Here is a 21,546-nt window from a genome sequence, read left to right as displayed (position 1 = left end):
GTAGGGTTATACCTCCATCAAGAGGGCCCGAACTTGGGTAAAACTTCATGCCCCTTGCCTCCTGTTACCATCCGGCCTAGACGCACAGTTCGGGACCCCCTACCCGAGATCCGCCGGTTTTGACACCGACAATGGGTTTAAAATACCTCATTCTTGATAACTTGTGAATCATGAAACATGAAGGAAAATTATCAAGAATGACATAACACCACTTCCGATGATACGGTAGAAAGAATTGCACTCCGGATTGCAAGATGAAGAATGCTTGAGCTTCTCTGAAAAGAATCTCGATGAACACTTCGAGAAGGAATGAAATCCTTTATGAAACATCATGTAGAGCCTCCATGAAGAACTCCAGTAACAAAATGATAGTCAAAGGGAAGGAAAGAGAAGTTGAAAACACAAGGTGAAGCCTTGCGATGATTTGGATGGAGCTTCGTGGTGATATAATTGCGAGAGCTTGGATCTCCGGGAAAACAAAAGATGAAACAATTGAAAATCGAGAACTTGATGAACCTCCGGAATAAAGAATTAATCATTTGGGTGAATCAAGAATAAGAATTATGTTATTGCTCATCCTTCACCAATTTAAATTGATGACAAACAACAGATTTGGCATACTACTTATTCTCGTAGAAAGGATTAAGATAGATATAGCACAAACTTGAGAAGGTCTTCAACGAACCACCGGTATGATTGAAGCAACGAATAAATTGATATGATAACAGCGGAAGAGAATCCTGGAAGAGCCACCCTAAGAATAGAACAACGAATGAAGTAAAAGGATGAATCACCGGTAAGGATTGGCAAATGAACGAACATGCTTGAGCGAATTTAGATCCATGAGAACGAAGAAATCACGAGCTAATTAGAGATCACTTGAACGAAGCACCAGTAAGATTGAAGAATGATAACTGAAAGCTGACATGAATAATTATGAGATGACGGGCTCCGGAGAAACAAACTGAGAAGACTCTTGAATTGCTCCGGATAGATGAAAAGAATTCTCACAATCAAAACAATTATGAGAGGATGGCCTCGAACTAGAACCACGAATCTCTGAGAGAACGGATAAGATATGGAGGTTAAACTCTTTTTTGGTCTTCAAATGTTGAGAAAGACGACGAGAAACACCATCAAGAATTGTTGGGACACTCCAGAAGAATCAAAAGCGAAGAGGTTGAGCCAATGATGAAAAGATTTTTACAGATCTTGGAGAAGACATTTGACTGATGATGAATCATTCTTACGTCAAACTTTGAAATGAATTTGAGAATAACTCCGGGAAAGGAAAAGAGTCAGGTAAGATCCTGGAAAAAGACCTGTGGGTTAGGGCCCACTGAAAAGATACACCGTTGAACAATTTAAAAGAGAGAATGCACCAATTGAATTAAATGGCTTGAATGAGATAACATCCTCGAGATAGGTTGAACGGATCTTAAATGATTAGACGAGCCTTTTGAGATATCTTGAGCACTCCGGAACAAATGAATAGCGAGAAATGAATGAATATGAGGAGCACCGGCATGAGAAGGTATTTAAACAAGGAAAGGATATGATCAACAAAGCTAGACTTGAATCCACCGGAGAAGAAAATGATTGAAGAGTGACGAAATTGAAGAGCATCTTCATGTGAAACACCGGGTAAGAACATTGAAAGAAAAGAATGAAGAGACTTCACAAGAATAAAAGGATACTTGATTAAGATATCGGATTCCTTGAAGAAAAAGGGTGGGAGGGCGGGGAAAACAAAGACAATCTGGAGACGGATGAAACAAACACCGTTGAGAAGAACTGATAATTGATCATGCTGACATTGAAATGATCGAATCCACTTGAAGAGAAACACGCCGGTTGAAAAGGATTGACATGACCATCTCAATTATCATGAAGAATTGGTATTCACATAGAAGTATGAGAACACCATTTAGGAAAGGTACGGAATCAACACTTGACCTCGAAGCAACTCGAATACCACAACTCAAAGCAAAAACAAAGGATTGGCTTGTAGAATAAGCCGGAACAAACATATGATAGAGATTTCGTCCGAAGTTTTCGTGGTGGGGCCTACACGGGCTCGATCGTACAGCACCATCATGTACAAGGCAGTGCACATGACATACGAAGCGTCCCCGAGTCAGCATAGCCAAGGACTCTTTAAGACACAACGAGACCACTGTAAAACCAACCGTGGATAGGCAGACCACTAGACGTCGAACCCAAATTTCATATCATACATCTGTCAGAAAAATCTCCTAAGAGCTACTTGAATTCCCACTTATAAACTCCCGAAATTTTCCGGTTATGCAATCAGGTGTTGGGGATACAGGGGAAGCATAATATCTCACCCAAAACTAACAAATCCTACATCCAGCTGTATCCATCCTTCAACACATAACCAAGAAACCTTCGGAAATCATTTACCTCAACCTTCCAAAAGCATCCGTTATACAAGTTACGGCAATACTCTCGAACTACCGCCCCAGTACTGGGTGGCGTCGAGGTTATCTCACCAACAACTGCATAAAAGAGATTTTCGATGTCGGCGAAACTCAGGTATTCCAAAACTGCAACGATAAAATTGTGACGACAACACCTCGGAGCTCAACTCCCCGGGACACTGCCACAACCCCTAAATGTCAGGAGGCACCATGAACAATGTTCTCATCACAAAACCATCAGACCGATTCCAAGATACCCGCATGATCCTAAATATTTTTAGTGAAATTTGAGAAGAGAAAAGTCAAAACTCTACATCAGGATGCCTCACCAGAGCGACGAAGGGACTGAGGAGTAAAAAGAATCCTACTCTCTGATATATATAATCCTAAAAGACTCAAAACATTTTTCTAGACTCAACAACGCCAACGATTTGATCAAGCAGGGGGCTCCTAAGGTCGGGGAAGGCTCTGATTACCAACTTGTAACGCCCTCGATGCGGCTATATCTCCCACCTGTCGAAGCACGACTTAGAGGCATAACCGCATTGAAAGCAATGTCGCAAGTGAGGTAATCTTCACAACAACCCATGTAATACAATAAGGGGAAAAGGTACATAGTTGGCTTACAATCGCCACTTCACAGAAATCATGAATAAAGCATTACATCATCCAGATACACACAAGGTCCGACTACGGAACCCAAAATAAAAGAAGACTACCCCAAATGCTACACATATCCCCGATCGTCCCGACTGGGCTCCACTACTGATCAACTGGAAACGGAACAACATAACAAACACGATCTTCATCGAGCTCCTCCTTGAGCTTGGTTGCGTGATCTGCACGGTTCAACGGCACCTACAAGCTGGTTTTGGAAGTATCTGTGAGTCACGGGGACTCAGCAATCTCACACCCTCGCGATCAAGACTATTTAAGCTTATAGGTAGGGTAAAAGGTATGAGGCGGAGCTGCAGCAAGTGACTAGCATATATGGTGGCTACCATACGCAAATGAGAGCGAGAAGAGAAGGCAAAGCACGTTCCAGAAACTACGTCAAGCATAACTCCAACACCGTGTTCACTTCACGGACTCCGCCGAGAAGAGACCATCACGGCTACACACGCGGTTGACACATTTTAATTAATATAAGCTTTAGGTTTTCTACAACCGGACAATAACAAATTCCCATCTTCCCATAACCGCGGGCACGGCTTTTGAAAGTTCAAATCCCTGCAGGGGAGTCCCAACTTAGCCCATCACAAGCTCTCACGGTCAACAAAGGATATTCCTTCTCCCAAGACAATCCGATCAGGCTCGGCATCCCGGTTACAAGACATCCTCGACAATGGTAAAACAAGTCCAGCAAAGCCACCCGGATGTGCCGACAAATCCCGATAGGAGCTGCACATATCTCGTTCTCCGGGCACACCAGATAGGTCAAGCTACGAGTAAAACCAGCCCTCGAGTTTCCCCGAGGTGGCCCCGCAGGCTGCCCGTTTCGGACCAACACTTAGAGAAGCATTGGCCCGGGGGGGTTAAAATAAAGATGACCCTTGAGTCTGCAGAACCCAAGGGAAGGTGGTAGGTTGTTAGTGCAAATGGTAAAACCAAGGTTGGGCCTTGCTGGAGGAGTTTTATTCAAGACGAACTGTCAAGGGGTTCCCATTATAACCCAACCGTGTAAGGAACGCAAAATCCGGGAACATAACACCGATATGACGGAAACTAGGGCGGCAAGAGTGGAACAAAACACCAGGCATAAGGCCGATCCTTCCACCCTTTACCAAGTATATAGATGCATTAATTAAATAAGAGATATTGTGATATCCCAACAAAATATCCATGTTCCAACAAGGAACAAACTCCAATCTTCACCTGCAACTAACAACGCTATAAGAGGGGCTGAGCAAAGCGGTAACATAGCCAAACAACGGTTTGCTAGGACAAGGTGGGTTAGAGGCTTGGCTCAACAATATGGGAGGCATGATAAGCAAGTGGTAGGTATCGCGGCATAAGCATAGCAAAAGAGCGAGCAACTAGCAAGCAAAGATAGAAGTGATTTCAAGGGTATGGTTATCTTGCCTGAGATCCGGCAAGGAAGAAGAACGAGTCCATGAAGAAGACAAACTGACGTAGTCGAACGGTCCTCACAAACGTGACGTTATTGGAACCAACCCGAAGAAGCAACACCGGAAAGAAGCACACAACATAGTAAAACAACCATCACATAAACATGGCATGATGCACAACAAGTGTGATGCATGTCCGGTTTAATGAAGCATGGCATGGCAAAGTGCACAAACAATCCTACAAATTAAGTGGAGCTCATTATGCAACGAAGTTGCATATTGAAGAAAACACCACATGACTTATTTAGTTCTCTCTCATTTATGTACCCAACAAGATTAAATGTTGTTAGCATGGCAAGAGGTGAAGCATAAAGAAACTATCTATCTAGGCAAGTTTAAATGAGGCCAGAAATAACAAACAACAATTCCGGTAAAGCCCCATATGCATATTTTAAGGTTTGGTACTGTTCTGCCCTAAACCATATTTTATAGTTATTAAACATGCAAGATGATGCCACCATGTTAAACTAGGAAAAATTCTACCCCATTTACATATAAAGTTTATTAAATTTGGAGCTACGGTTAATTAGTTATGAATTAAATCATTTTAGCAAGTTATTTAAGCAAATTTAAACAAACAACATTTTAAACATTTTAAACATAGATGAAAGTGGCAAATTATTAATCTACACAAAATTCTAAGCAAGTTTCATATATAACTTCTTTTAATCCGATGCACGGTTTGTGAGATATTAAATGCATGAACACGAGGGTCTTTTCTGCAAAACTGACGTTCTCTAGGAAAAATAGGAAAACGTTCTATGTAAAAAAACAGGATACAGGCCGGATCTAGTTGGCCCATCAGTGCACAGGAGGGGCCGGGGGGTCTCTCACCATTGGCCTCGGCCCAGCTAGTGGAGAGGTAGGCCGGATCTGGGCTTGGAGGCTGCTGGCCCAGGCGTTGTCGTGGTCAACGTGTGCCAGCAGATCGAGCGGGCGCCTCGTCCTGGAAGCAGAGGACGCATGCGGCGTGAGCGAAGACGGCGAACTTGTCACGCGAAGAACCCAGGCGGACGCAGGAGGTCTCCGGCGAGGTTAGCAGGGCAAGGACGACGGTGACCAGACGCGGGAGCGGGCGAGGGAAGCAGCTGGGTTGGGATCCGGTGGCCGGCGCCTTGTTGTGAAGCAGAGGAAGCCATGGGCTTGGTTCTCTAGCGATGCAGCAGCGACGGGGAGGTAGCAGCGGAGGGCGACGGGGTCCTGACGAGGACGGAGTTCTCCGGCGACGACGAACTATAGGAGGCGGCCTTGATACAGGGGAGAGGTGGAGGCGTGGATTCGATGAGGCGGCGGAGTTCCTTCGGCGGCCATGGCTTCTGGCGTGCTCCCTGTTGCAGCAGTACAGAGAGAAAGAGAGAGAGATGTGAGAGGAGGGAGTGGAATTTCAGGGAGGTAGAGAAGATCGAGGAAGAGTGACAGGAGGCGAGGCGACCTGAACGTGGCCTTCGCCGGTGGCGGCGGGGTGCTAGTGGAGATCGGGCATCGGGCGAGACAGGGAGGAGGAGAAAAAGGACGCGGGGCATGGCGCTGGTGGATCCCGATGGGGATTTGGGAGATAAGTGCGGCGGCGGCGGCAGGGACAAGTGCCTAGAAGTTAGGGTTTGGTCTAGATTTAGACTAGAGAGTATATATATAAAGAAAGAGGGAGACATTTAGGGGCTAATCCGTCCCTCCAAATAAATCGAGCGGTCGAGAAAAATAGACTAGGAAGTCCAATTAACAAAACGGAGACATTTTGCAGATGTTTGGGGATGATCCGGACACAACGGTGGCGACAGTCCGGGTCGGGTCCGGGATAGCTTTTCGGACGCGTGCGCGAGGGGTCGGTTGGAACTCGTGGGCTGTGCAGAAGGGCTCAAGCTGAGAGAAGAGAAGAGAGAGAGGCCCGGCGACTGTTTCCGGAGACCGAAAACGTCCGACGATAGACCGACTCTAATGTCGCTATAGTTATCCGTTGGGGCGTCAAATGAACTCCGAATGCGATGAAACTTGGCAGGCGTCCTACCTACACTATAGTAAGACCGCACGCCAACTCTCAACCCAATCCGAGAACATTTTACGGGCACTTATAAAATACTATTTCGGACATGCCGCGGGCGCGTGCAAGTGTGTCTGAGCTCAGAACGGACAACGGAAGGAACTGGGAGAACCCGGGCGAATGCAAGTTTCAAAAACATGATGATGCAATGCACATGATGACATGACAAGATGCGACACGCAAGCAAATGACATGGCAACGACAGCGAATAACTAGAAGATGCCTGGCGCAACGGTCTCGGGGCGTCACACTATCACAGATCCGAAGGCAAGATATTCTTTGCTAAGAATGGATCCTTTCTAGAGAAGGAGTTTCTCTCGAAAGAAGTGAGTGCGAGGAAAGTAGAACTTGATGAGGTAACTGTACCTGCTCCCTTATTAGAAAGTAGTTCATCACAGAAACCGGTTTCTGTGACACCTACACCAATTAGTGAGGAAGTTAATGATGATGATCATGGAACTTCAGATCAAGTTACTACTGAACCTCATAGATCAACCAGAGTAAGATCCGCACTAGAGTGGTACGGTAATCCTATTCTGGAAGTCATGCTACTAGATCATGATGAACCTACGAACTATGAAGAAGCGATGGTGATCCCAGATTCCGCAAAATGGCTTGAGGCCATGAAATCTGAGATGGGATCCATGTATCAAAGTATGGACTTTGGTTGACTTGCCCGATGATCGGCAAGCAATTGAGAATAAATGGATCTTCAAGAAGAAGACTGATGCTGACTATAATGTTACTGTCTACAAAGCTCGACTTGTTGCGAAAGGTTTTCGACAAGTTCAAGGGATTGACTACGATGAGACCTTCTCACCCGTAGCGATGCTTAAGTCTGTCTGAATCATGTTAGCAATTGCCGCGTTTTATGATTATGAAATATGGCAGATGGATGTCAAAACTGCATTCTTGAATGGATTTCTGGAAGAAGAGTTGTATATGATGCAACCGGAAGGTTTTGTCGATCCAAAGGGAGCTAACAAAGTGTGGAAGCTCCAGCGATCCATTTATGGACTGGTGCAAGCCTCTCGGAGTTGGAATAAACGCTTTGATAGTGTGATCAAAGCATTTGGTTTTATACAGACTTTTGGAGAAGCCTGTATTTACAAGAAAGTGAGTGGGAGCTTTGTAGCATTTCTGATATTATATGTGGATGACATATTGCTGATTGGAAATGATATAGAATTTCTGGATAGCATAAAGGGATACTTGAATAAGAGTTTTTCAATGAAAGACCTCGATGAAGCTGCTTATATATTGGGCATTAAGATCTATAGAGATAGATCAAGACGCTTAACTGGACTTTCACAAAGCACATACCTCGACAAAGTTTTGAAGAAGTTCAAAATGGATCAAGCAAAGAAAGGGTTCTTGCCTGTGTTACAAGGTGTGAAGTTGAGTAAGACTCAATGCCCGACCACTGCAGAAGATAGAGAGAAAATGAAAGATCTTCCCTATGCTTCAACCATAGGCTCTATCATGTATGCAATGTTGTGTACCAGACCTGATGTGTGCCTTGTTATAAGTCTAGCAGGGAGGTACCAAAGTAATCCAGGAGTGGATCACTGGACAACGGTCAAGAACATCCTGAAGTACCTGAAAAGGACTAAGGATATGTTTCTCGTTTATGGAGGTGACAAAGAGCTCATCGTAAATGGTTACGTTGATGCAAGCTTTGACACTGATCCGGATGATTCTAAATCACAAACCGGATACGTGTTTACATTGAACGGTGGAGCTGTCAGTTGGTGCAGTTCTAAACAAAGCGTCGTGGCGGGATCTACGTGTGAAGAGGAGTACATAGCTGCTTCGGAAGCAGCAAATGAAGGAGTCTGGAAGAAGGAGTTCATATCCGATCTAGGTGTCATACCTAGTGCATCGGGTCCAATGAAAATCTTTTGTGACAATACTGGAGCAATTGCCTTAGCGAAGGAATCCAGATTTCACAAGAGAACCAAGCACATCAAGAGATGCTTCAATTCCATCCGAGATTTAGTCTAGGTGGGAGACAGAAATTTGCAAGATACATACGGATATGAATGTTGCAGACCCTTTGACTAAGCCTCTTCCACGAGCAAAACATGATCAGCACCAAAGCTCCATGGGTGTTAGAATCATTACTATGTAATCTAGATTCTGACTCTAGTGCAAGTGGGAGAATGAAGGAAATATGCCCTAGAGGCAATAATAAATTATTATTTATTTCCTTATATCATGATAAATGTTCACTATTCATGCTAGAATTGTATTAACCAGAAACATAATACATGTGTGAATATATAGACAAACAGAGTGTCACTAGTATGCCTCTACTTGACTAGCTCGTTAATCGAAGATGGTTATGTTTCCTAACCATAGACATGAGTTGTCATTTGATTAACGACATCATATCATTAGGAGAATGATATGATTGACATGACCCATTCCGTTAGCTTAGCACACGACCGTTTAGTATGTTGCTATTGCTTTCCTCATGACTTATACATGTTCCTATGACTATGAGATTATGCAACTCCTGTATACCGGAGGAACACTTTGTGTGCTACCAAACGTCACAACGTAACTGGGTGATTATAAAGGTGCTCTACAGGTGTCTCCGAAGGTACTTGTTGGGTTGGCATATTTCGAGATTAGGATTTGTCACTCCGATTGTCGGAGAGGTATCTCTGGGCCCTCTCGATAATGCACATCACTTAAGCCTTGCAAGCATTGCAACTAATGATTTAGTTGCGGGATGATGTATTACGGAATGAGTAAAGAGACTTGCCGGTAACGAGATTGAACTAGGTATTGAGATACCGACGATCGAATCTCGGGTAAGTAACATGCCGATGACAAAGGGAACAACGTATGTTGTTATGCGGTCTGATCGATAAAGATCTTCGTATAATATGTAGGAGCCAATATGAGCATCCAGGTTCCGCTATTGGTTATTGACTGGAGACGTGTCTCGGTCATGTCTACATAGTTCTCGAACACGTAGGGTCCACACGCTTAACGTTACGATGACAATTTTATCATGAGTTTATGTGTATTGATGTACCGAAGGTTGTTTGGAGTCCGGGATGTGATCACGGACATGACGAGGAGTCTCGAAATGGTCGAGACATGAAGATTGATATATTGGAAGCCTATGTTTGGATATCAGAAGTGTTCCGGGTGAAATAGTGATTTTATCGGAGTACCGGAGGGGTTACCGGAACCCCCCGGAGGCTATGGGGCCTTATGGCCCCAAGTGGAGGAAGAGGAGAGGCGGCCAAGGGGCAGCCGCGCGCCCGTCCCCCCCTCCCCCCATGTCCGAATTGGACAAGGAGGGGGGCGGCGCCCCCCCTTTCCTTTCCCCTCTCTCCTCCCCCCAAGTCCTAATCCAACTAGGAAAAAGGAGGGGAGTCCTACTCCCGGTGGGAGTAGGACTCCTCCGGCGCGCCTCCTCCTATGGCCGGCCGCACCCCCTTTCTCCTTTATATATGGGGGCAGGGGGGCACCCCAAAGCCACAACAATTGATCATTGATCTCTTTGCCGTGTGCGGTGACCCCCTCCACCATAGTACACCTCGATAATACTGTAGCGGTGCTTAGGCGAAGCCTTGCGTCGGTAGAACATCAACATCGTCACCACGCCGTCATGCTGACGAAACACTCCCTCAATACTCGGCTGGATCGGACTTCGAGGGACGTCATCGAGCTGAATGTGTGCTGAACTCGGAGGTGTCGTACGTTCGGTACTTGATCGGTCGGATCATGAAGACGTACGACTACATCAACCGTGTTGTGCTAACGCTTCCGCTTTCGGTCTACGAGGGTACGTGGACTACACTCTCCCCTCTCGTTGCTATGCATCACCATGATCTTGCGTGTGCGTAGGAATTTTTTTGAAATTACTACATTCCCCAACATTACCTAGAACAAGTATAAAACTAGGAATACTTCGGAGGTGTAACGGGATAGGTTTGCAAGAATATAAAGAGCATCTAAATAAAAACTAGGGGCTGTTTAGATAAAGACACAATAAAGTTAGTATAGAGAGTGTGGAAAAGTGGTGGTAGGAGTTGCGAAATTGTCCCTAAGCAATTGACTACTTTACTAGACCGATAGCAAGTTTTATGTGGGAGGGGCCACCGCTAGCATGTCATCCCTGACTTGGAATTCTATGCACTTATGATTGGGACTATTAGCAAGCATCCGCAACTACTAACGTTCGTTAAGGTAAAACCCAACCATAGCATTAAGATATATTGGTCCCCCTTCAATCCCGTATGCATCAATTTCTATGCTAGGTTGAAGCTTCTGTCACTCTTTCCCTCCAATACATAGTCCTATCAACATACAACTAACCCTATGGTGTGGTCCACGCGCGCGCTCATATGATGGGCACTGCTACCTCTTGAGCACTGCGTTGGTTTTCCCTTGAAGAGGAAAGGGTGATGCAACAAAGTAGCGTAAGTATTTCCCTCAGTTTCTAAGAACCAAGGTATCAATCCAGTAGGAGACTACACGCAAGTCCCTCGTACCTACACAAACAAATAAGAACCTCGCACCCAATGCGATAAAGGGGTTGTCAATCCCTTCATGGTCACTTACGAGAGTGAGATCTGATAGAGATAATAATGATAAGATTAATATTTTTGGTATTTTTATGATATAGATTGAAAGTAAAGATTGCAAAATAAACGGTGCTAGAAATAACTTGTTGACGGGAGATTAATATAATGGAGAATAGACCTTGGGGCCATAGGTTTCACTAGTGGCTTCTCTCAAGATAGCATAAGTATTACGGTGGGTGAACAAATTACTGCCGAGCAATTGATAGAAAAGCGAATAATTATGAGAATATCTAGGCATGATCATGTATATAGGCATCATGTCCGTGACAAGTAGACCGACTCCTGCCTGCATCTACTACTATTACTCCACACATCGACCGCTATCCAGCATGCATCTAGAGTATTAAGTTCATAAGAGCAGAGTAACACATTAGGTAAGATGACGTGATGTAGAGGGATAAGCTCAAGCAATATGATATAAACCCCACCTTTTTACCCTCGATGGAAACAATACAATACATGTCATTTCCCTTTCTATCACCGGGATCAAGCACCGCAAGATTGAACCCAAAGCTAAGCACTTCTCCCATTGCAAGAAAGATCAATCTAGTAGGCCAAACCAAACTGATAATTGAAGAGACTTGCAAAGATAACCAATCATACATAAAAGATTTCAGAGAAGAATCAAATATTGTTCATAGGTAGACTTGATCATAAACCCACAATTCATCGGATCTCGACAAACACACCGCAAAAAGAGTTACATCGAATAGATCTCCAAGAAGATCGAGGAGAACTTTGTATTGAGATTCAAAGAGAGAGAGAAGCCATCTAGCTAATAGCTATGGACCCAAAAGTCTGAAGTAAACTACTCACACATCATCGGAGGGGCCATGGAGTTGATGTAGAGGCCCTCCGTGATCGGTGCCCCCTCCGGCGGAGCTCCGGAAAAGGCCCCAAGATGGGATCTCTTGGGTACAGAAGGTTGCGACGGTGGAAATAGGGTTTCGTGGTGCTCCTGGATGTTTTCGGGGTATATGAATATATATAGGAGGAAGTGTTGGGGAACGTAGTAATTTCAAAAAAATTCCTAGGCACACGCAAGACCATGCTGATGCATAGCAACGAGAGGGGAGAGTGTGTCCACGTACCGTCGTAGACCGAAAACGGAAGTGTTAGCACAACGCCGTTGATGTAGTCATATGTCTTCATGATCCGACCGATCAAGTACCGAACGTACGACACCTCCGAGTTCTGCACATGTTCAACTTGATGACGTCCCTCGAACTCCGATCCAGCCGAGCTTTGAGGGAGAGTTCCATCAGCACGACGGCATGGTGACGATGTCGATGTTCTACCGTCACAGGGCTTCGCCTAAGCACCGCTGTGATATTATTGAGGTGGACTATGGTGGAGAGGGGTACCGCACACGGCTAAAAGATACAAGAGATCAATTGTTGTGTCTATGGGGTGCCCCTCTCCTTCGTATATAAAGGAGGGGAGGAGAGGGCCGACCAAGGGGGAAGGCGCGCCCAAGGGGGGAGTCCTACTCCCACCGGGAGTAGGACTCCTTCTTTTCCTATTTGGAGAGGGAGAGGGCAGGAAGAGGAAGGAGGGAGGAAGGAAATGGGGGGTCGGCCCCCCTCTCAATTCGGATTGGGCTTGGGGGGCGCCCCCTCCCTTGCTCCTTTCCCTTCCTTTCCACTAAATCCCATTATGGCCCATATACCTCCCGGGGGTTCCGATAACCTCCCGGTGCTCCGGTATTATCCCTGTCTCACCCGGACCATTCCGGTATCCAAATATAGTCGTCCAATATATCGATCTTTACGTCTCGAACATTTTGAGACTCCTCGTCATGTCCGTGATCACATCCGGGACTCCGAACTACCTTCGGTACATCAAAAACCATAAACTCATAATATAACTGTCATCGAACTTTAAGCGTGCAGACCCTACGGGTTCGAGAACTATGTAGACATGAACGAGACACATCTCCGGTTAATAACCAATAGCGGAACCTAGATGCTCATATTGGATCCTACACATTCTACGAAGATCTTTGTCGGTCAAACCGCATAACAACATACGTTGTTCCCTTTGTCATCGGTATGTTACTTGCTCGAGATTCGATCGCCGCTATCTCAATACCTAGTTCAATCTCATTACCGGCAAGTCTCTTTACTTGTTCTGTAACACATCATCCCGCAACTAACTCATCAGTTGTAATGCTTGCAAGGCTTAAGTGATGTGCATTACCGAGTGGGCCCAGAGATACCTCTCCCTAGTGGGTGCGACAAGGAGCACACCAGCACCGGCACCTTGCAGCGAGAAACCCCATCAAAGTACATAATCCCGTCACGGCTCGTTTCCTTGCCGGGGAGAGTGATCTCTTGAACTTCTTCGTCAAGCATTGTGGTCCATTCTGCAATGAACTCCGCCAAGGCTCTGCTATGAATTGTCGAGGTGCTTTCAAACCTGAGACCTAAGCTTGACAGTTCCAACGCCCACTCCACAATCCTTCCAGTTGCATCTGGGTTGTGCAAGATCTGTTGCAATGGGAAGCGAGCGATGATGATGATCTCATGTGCCTGAACATAGTGGCACAACTTCCTCGAGGTCATAAGGAGGCCGAAGAGAAACTTCTGCAAACCAGAGTATCTTGATCTAGTCCCCTGCAAGAGGGAGCTGACAAAATAAACCTGGTGTTGCACTATCTTCTTCTTCTGTGTCACTTCATTTGCTTGCGCAGATCCCGCCTTTTCGGCACCAGTTTCTGCCGGGGGCCTTGCCTTGTTGGCACCAAAATCTGCCGGGGGCCTTGCCTTGCCGGCACCAGACCCTGCCAGGGAGAGCTCCGGCTCGTCATCCAACGGTCTTGCCACTGCCGCAGCTTCTTCACCAACTTCCCTCTACGCCACTAACGCAACACTAACCACTTGATTCGTTGCCGCTAGATATAGCAGCAACGGTTCTTGCGGTTTAGGTGCGACTAGTGTTGGCATAGAGGAGAGGTACCTCTTCAAATCTTGCAGCGCTGCCTCCGCTCCGGAGTCCATTTCATTGGACCTGCCCTTTTTCAAGATCTTGAAAAAGGGCAAGGTGCGCTCAGAAGATTTGGAGATGAACCTACTTAAAGTAGCAACGCAGCCAGCAAGCCGATGCACATCTTTGACTCATCTTGGTGCTTCAATCTGCTCAGTCGCCTTGATCTTGTCGGGGTTCACTTCGATCCCACGCAGAGACACAAAGAACCCGAGAAGCTTGGTGGATGGAACACCAAACACACACTTCTCAGGGTTGATCTTGAGATTGATCTTGCACAAATTTGCAAATGTTTCTTCTAAATCTTACACAAGTGTTGCCCTGTCCTTGGTTTTGACCACTATGTCATCCATATATGCTTCCATATTTCTATGTAGCTGGGGCTCAAAACCGATCTGGACTGCTCTGGCAAACGTTGAACTAACGCTTTTCAACCCAAAAGGCATTCATATAAAATAATATGTACCACATAGGGTGATAAACGCGGTCTTTTCTTCATCTTCCTTCGTCATGAAGATTTGATGGTACCTTGAGCAGGCATCAAGGAACGATAGCAAGTCGCACCCAGCGGTGGAGTCCACGATCTGGCAGATGTGTGGCAAGGGGAAAGGATCCTTTGGACATGCTTTATTAATATATGTATATTCAATGCACAACCTCCATTTTCCATTTGTCTTGCGCACCATGACCGGATTGACCAACCACGTTGGGTGGAGCACTCCTCTGACCAATCCTACCGCTTCCAACTTCCTAATCTCTTCGGTGATAAACTCTTGTTGCTCCAAAGCTTGCTTCCTGACCTTCTGCTTGACGGATCGCGCATGAGGAAAAACATCAAGAAGGTGCTCAATCACCTCCCTAGGAACACCAGGGATGTCAGATGCTTTCCATGCAGACACATCGACACTCGCCCGCAGGAAACCGATGAGCGCGCTTTCCTATTTGCTGTTGAGGGTGGAGCTTATAGTGAAATCTCCACCCGTGCCGTCCTCCTTGACAGGCACCTTCTTGGTTTCTGGTGAGGCCGCCTTGGATTTCTTACTCTTGCCGGTTGAGCTCTCTGGCACTTCCTCGACGGGAACGCAACACTTTGAGGAGGCGCGCTTGCCGGAGTGGGTGCAAGAGGTCTTGCCTGTCTTCTTCCCTCCGGGAGCTCCAGTGGCAAGAGTAGGTGCCTTGGTGGCAGGTGCTACAACTGCCTCCCGGTAGAGTTGATCGGCGCAAATAAGCGCATCTTTCTTGTCGGAGTTGACAGCGATGATGCTCATCGGGACGGGCATCTTCAGCGTGTTGGAGGTGTAGTGTGACGTCGCTTAAACTTGGCCAGTGTTGGACGGCCAAGGATCCCGTTATATGGCAATGGGATCTTGGCAGCATCAACACGACCTTCTCCGTCCTGTAGTGCAGCTCACCACCAAATGTAACTGGTAGTGTGATCTTACCCTTCAGCTGGCTTCTTCCCAGGTTGATCCCTTGAAACGTGCCCGTCTCTTCGAGATCTCCATCAGGAATTTGTACCTCTTGATCACTTTGGGCGAGATGAAGTTCAGACCGGCCCCACCGTCAACTAACATTTTCATCACCTTGAGGTTGCGAATCATTGGTGAAACCAACAATGGCAAACACCCGACCGCGGTTGTGCAATCAAGGTGATCCTCGGCGTAAAAAATGATAGGTGTGTGGGACCATTTCAGTGGCTTTTGGGCATCGATCGACGGCTCTGTCGCATTAATCTCGCGCGCTCACTGTTTAAGTTGGCGGTAAGAAGAATGTAACGAGGCGCCACCATCAATGCACATGGCCTCTGTAGCTTTTTGGAACTCATGCTCACTAGACTCGTCGTCCTCTTCGTGATCACCATCTCCCTCTTTCTTGTCATGGCCTCGAGAAGGCCTCTCTCGTTTCTTGTCCTTGCCGCAGCGGCCTCCTCGGCCACCATGCTTCTTGTCGGACCCCTCAGCACCATCATGGCCCTTCTCCTTGTCTCGCCTTTCATACTCAGCTTTCTGCCTTTCTACAAGCTGCTCAACTTGCCGGTAGTTTTGGAGGTCATGGCCCTTGGTGCGATGGATCTTGCAATATTGTTTGTCGGAGCCCTCTGGCTTGTCTACAGCCACCAATGCCTGGCAGGCGGTGCACCCGGCAACCTCCTTGCCGGGGTCATCAACCTTGGCCTTCTTGGCGGTGTCGGGGTTGCCGGATTCCTCGATGGCAAGAACGGTTTTACCCTTGCGCTTCCTGTTGCGCCATCGGTCCTTCTTTGCTGGGGCGACGACGTCTTCATCTCCGGAGTCACTTCCCGCGCTGGTATCTTTGCCGGGATATTTCCTTCCTTCTTCAGCCTGAGCACATCTATGGGCCAAAACATAAAGCTCGGCAACATCCCTAACCTTTTTCATCGCTAGCTCCTCACGCATCTTGCGATTGCGCACATTCTGATGGGACACACTGATGACAGTGGCATGATGAACATCTGGGATGTTCTACTGCACACGACTAAATTTCTATATGTACTTGCGCAAGGATTCACCAGTCTTTTGAGGAATGAGATGTAAATCACTTGCCTGGCCAAGAGCTTGGTGGCCTCCGGTAAAGGCACCAACAAACTCGTGGCACAGATCCGACCAAGAAGAGATGGAATCTACTGGTAGGTGCATCAACCACGACCTGACGTTGGGCTTGAGCACCAAGGGGAAGTAGTTGGTGAGCACCTTGCCGTCTCGAGCCCCGGCGGCCTGCATCGCAATGGTGTAGACACTCAGGAACTTAGACGGATGTTTCTTGCCATCGTATTTCTCCGAGACCTCTGGTTTGAACATGCGGGAAGTGGGCCATTGGAACCGCCGTAGCTCACGGGTGAAAGCTGGACAACCCACCTCGTAAGGCAAGTCACCAGAATCCCCCGGTGTAGGCTTGTCTACAGTAGGCCCTGTGCGCCTATCAGATTGATGGTGCGCTTCCCACCGCCACTCGATGGTAGTTCGAGTGTCTTCTTTGACCCGTTCCCGAAGAACTTGATGTTGATCATGGCGAGATCGTGGACCGGACGATGTCGTGGATCCATCATCGCGGGCATCAGCCCGTCGAGCTGGCATCCGTTGTTGTCGCGGTGGAGGAGAGTGCACTATGGTCGCAGCGCCTCCGTTCCTTCCGCCATCGGCACGCTCCGGCTCGGTAGACCGGCGCCGTGAAGGCCCTGCCTCCTGGTGCCCATATTTATTGGCAAAACCAATAAGGCTCTAGATAGCAGCTCTCCATTCCTCTTGCTTCTCCACAGCGGGAGGGAAGTCCAGGAGTAGCTGCGCTCGTGCCAACGCTTCGGCTGGCGTAGGTGGCAGCGACAGACGCGAAGAATGGGAGGTGCTCGAACTTCTAACCACGTTAGAAGGAGCCCCATCACGGTTTCGAGGCCGCGCGCCATTTCCACCAGCATCTTGGCATGCATGCAGGCCCTGCGCATCTCGAGAATGATGCCGAGGGTCCTTTCCATGGGGACGCTCGGGGTCACTAACGTCGCGACGTTGCTCGTCGCGCACGACTTGAGAAGACCGCGGTGCATGTGCCGATGGGGGCGTCTTGGAGGTTGCCTTCCCACCCTTGGAGGTCGTCGCGGCGCCCGCAGGCAGCAGGCCCCGTCCTTGGATCCAACGGTGCATGGGTCGTCATCGCGGCTACGGACGATGCCGCTCGCCTGGCTTCGGTCATCAGAACGTCGTGGATGCTCAAGATCTTCACCTCCGCCAGTGTCTACCCCATCACCCGTCTGTGCTGGCACGGGTAGATCGGTCGGAGATGAACCGATCGCCATGATTGCCTTCTTCTTGGGAGACATGGTGATCAAAAACCTGACGCGCTAACTCCTAGATTAGGTTTGCACAACCTTGCCCGCTACCTGGTGCGCCAAATATGTCGGGAAAACAACACCTATGGGATCACGTGGATTCCATCTTCGGTTTGGCAGGGAAGATGGGTGCACAAAAAGCAGATCTAACGATCAACACAAGGGATTTTTACCCAGGTTCGGGCCGCTAAGAAGCGTAAAACCCTAGTCCTGCTTTTAGTGTATTTGAGTGTTCTTGAGCTTCGGCTAGCTGCTTCGCATGCAAACTGGGCCAGAAAGTCCCACAAAGTCCCTTCCTGCATCGCCTTGGGCCTCCTTTTATACCAAGAGGCTACCACAGTGGCGTACAGGCATACATGAGGTGTAAAGTAGCTATAGTGTACATGCTTATCATCGACGTCTTAGGACAACTGCATTAAATGCGCTGGTTACGTGCCCCTAACTTTATAGGGGACGAAAAGAGAGCCCGTCTTGTCCGCCGCCGCCTCACCCCGTCTTGACACGCACCCAGGATGACGAGGTATGCAATGCCAAGCTGACTGGCTAGCCGCTACGCTGGAGCACTGGCAGGATCTTCACGAAGATCTGCATGCCACCACGCAGGTGCTTGCTGGCTGGCAGGCTGGTTGCTATGCTAGAGCGATGACAGGGTGGCGGAACCTTGTCGTGCCCGAGTCTTGCCGCGACCTTGCAAACGTCCTCGATAAGGATCTTGTCGCGCAGGGGGGGGGTGCTACCTCTTGAGCACTGCGTTGGTTTTCCCTTAAAGAGGAAAGGGTGATGCAGTAAAGCAGCGTAAGTATTTCCCTCAGTTTTTGAGAACCAAGGTATCAATCCAGTAGGAGACCACGCACGAGTCACCTCGTACCTACACAAACAAATAAGAACCTCGCAACCAACACGATAAATTGGTTGTCAATCCCTTGACGGCCACTTGCAAGAGTGAGATCTAATAGAGATGATAATAAGATAAATATTTTTTGTACTTTTATGATATAGATTGAAAGTAAAGATTGCAAAATAAAGTAGATTGGAAACTTATATGATGGAGAATAGACCCGTGGGCCATAGGTTTCACTAGTGTCTTCTCTCAAGATAGCATAAGTATTACGGTGGGTGAACAAATTACTGTCGAGCAATTGATAGAAAAGCGAATAATTATGAGAATATCTAGGCATGATCATGTATATAGGCATCACGTCCGAGACAAGTAGACCGAAACAATTCTGCATCTACTACTATTACTCCACACATCGACCGCTAACCAGCATGCATGTAGAGTATTAAGTTCATAAGAACATAGTAACGCCTTAAGCAAGATGACATGATGTAGAGGGATAAACTCATGCAATATGATGTAAACCCCATATTTTTATCCTCAATGGCAACAATACAATACGTGTCGTTTCCCTTTCTGTCACTTGGATCGAGCACCGCAAGATTGAACCCAAAGCTAAGCACTTCTCCCATTGCAAGAAAGATCAATCTAGTAGGCCAAATCAAACTGATAATTCGAAGAGACTTGCAAAGATAAACCAATCATACATAAAAGAATTCAGAGAAGATTCAAATATTGTTCATAGATAAACTTGATCATAAACCCACAATTCATCAGATCTCGACAAACACACCGCAAAAGAAGATTACATCGAATAGATCTCCAAGAGAATCAAGGAGAACTTTGTATTGAGATCCAAAGAGAGAGAGAGAAGAAGCCATCTAGCTACTAGCTATGGACCCGAAGGTCTGAGGTAAACTACTCACACATCATCGGAGGGGCCATGGAGTTGATGTAGAGGCCCTCCGTGATCAATGCCCCCTCCGGCGGAGCTCCGAAAAAGGCCCCAAGATGGGATCTCTTGGGTACAGAAGGTTGTGGTTGTGGAAATAGGGTTTCGTGGTGCTCCTGGATGTTTTTGGGGTATGTCAATGTATATAGGAGGAAGAAGTATGTCGGTGGAGCAATGAGGGGCCCACGAGGGTGGAGGGCGCGCCCACCGCGCGCCCCTACCTCGTGGCCGCCTGGTTGATTGCTTGACGTCCACTCCAAGTCCCCTGGATCACGTTTGTTCCAAAAATCACGCTCCCGAAGGTTTCATTCCGTTTGGAATCCATTTGATATTCCTTTTGGCGAAACTCTAAAATAGGCAAAAAAACAACAATTTGGGATGGGCCTCCTGTTAATAGGTTAGTCCCAAAATAATATAAAAGTGTAAAAATAAGCCCATTAACATCCAAAATAGATAATATAATAGCATGGAGCAATAAAAAATTATAGATACATTGGAGACATATCAGGGGGTTCGCAAGTGTCCCCGGCAAGAGCCTTGTTGGGAACTTTGCCTTCTGGTCTTCACAAAGATCTACATGCCACCACGCAGACGCCCTTGGGTCTTGATCTTGACATTGTCGATGGTGTCAGAGCTCTCAACCCAAAGGGTGATGGTCTTGCTGGTGCTTCGCAAACTATCCTGGCAAGGATCTTGCCAGGGCCTCGCTAGCCATACCGGCAAGAATCTTGCCGGGGGCCCAGCTTGTCTTCTGCTCTCTGATTACGGGCTCGGATGCCGCCTTGGTCGTCTTGTATTTCGCCTCCAGCTGCCCCTATCTAGCCTTGTCGCGGGTATGGATGCAACTGCCCGTGCACAAGTAAGGGGTACCAAAGGGCCCAAACTTTAGTACACCAACACCAGCCAACTCATCCTAAAGTCCGAACTGATGGAGGGAGGTGGGAAATATATTTCAATGCTCCCCCTCACATCTAGGCTATTTAAGTCCTTAGACGTGGGATCGATGTAGGACGCAGAATCATTTTATTTAATACTGCATTGGCAGGGTCTTGAACTCAAGACCTCGTGGCTTTGACACTATATTGAATTCATGCTCCAACCAACTCATCCAAAAGTCCAAGCTGATGGAGGGAGGTGGGCAATATATTTCGACACACACTGGATGCAAATTTTGAATGCTTTAAACGGTAGTTACGGAGGAGAGGAGGAGGCCGGCCACAAGGGGTGCGCCAAGGAGAGGGGAGCCTACTAGGACTCTAGTCCTAGTAGGATTCGCCCCCCTTTTTTCCTTCTACCGGAGGGGAGAAAGGGGAAGCAGAAGGAGTAGGAGAAGGAAAGGGAGGTGGCGCCCCCTTCCCTAGTCTAATTCGGCCTGGTCCCTTGTGGGGGGCGCACCAGCCCCTTGTGGGCTGGTTAGCCTCCCTCCTATGGCCCATATGGCCGATACCTTTCCCCGGGGGTTTCGGTAACCCATCTGGTACTTCGGTATGTACCCGATACACTCTAGAACCCTTAAGGTGTTGAATACTACCTTCCAATATAACAATCTTTACTTCTTGACCATTTCGAGACTCTTCCTCATGTCCGTGATCTCATCCAGGACTCTGAACAAACTTCGGTCACCAAAACACATAACTCATAAATACAAATTGTCATCGAACGTTAAGCGTGAGGACCCTACGGGTTCGAGAACTATGTGGATATGACCGAGACAC

The sequence above is a fragment of the Triticum aestivum genome, chromosome 3A (assembly GCF_018294505.1).
Source record: "Triticum aestivum cultivar Chinese Spring chromosome 3A, IWGSC CS RefSeq v2.1, whole genome shotgun sequence".
Lineage (NCBI taxonomy): Eukaryota > Viridiplantae > Streptophyta > Magnoliopsida > Poales > Poaceae > Triticum > Triticum aestivum.
Note: the sequence above shows the minus strand (reverse complement) of the source record.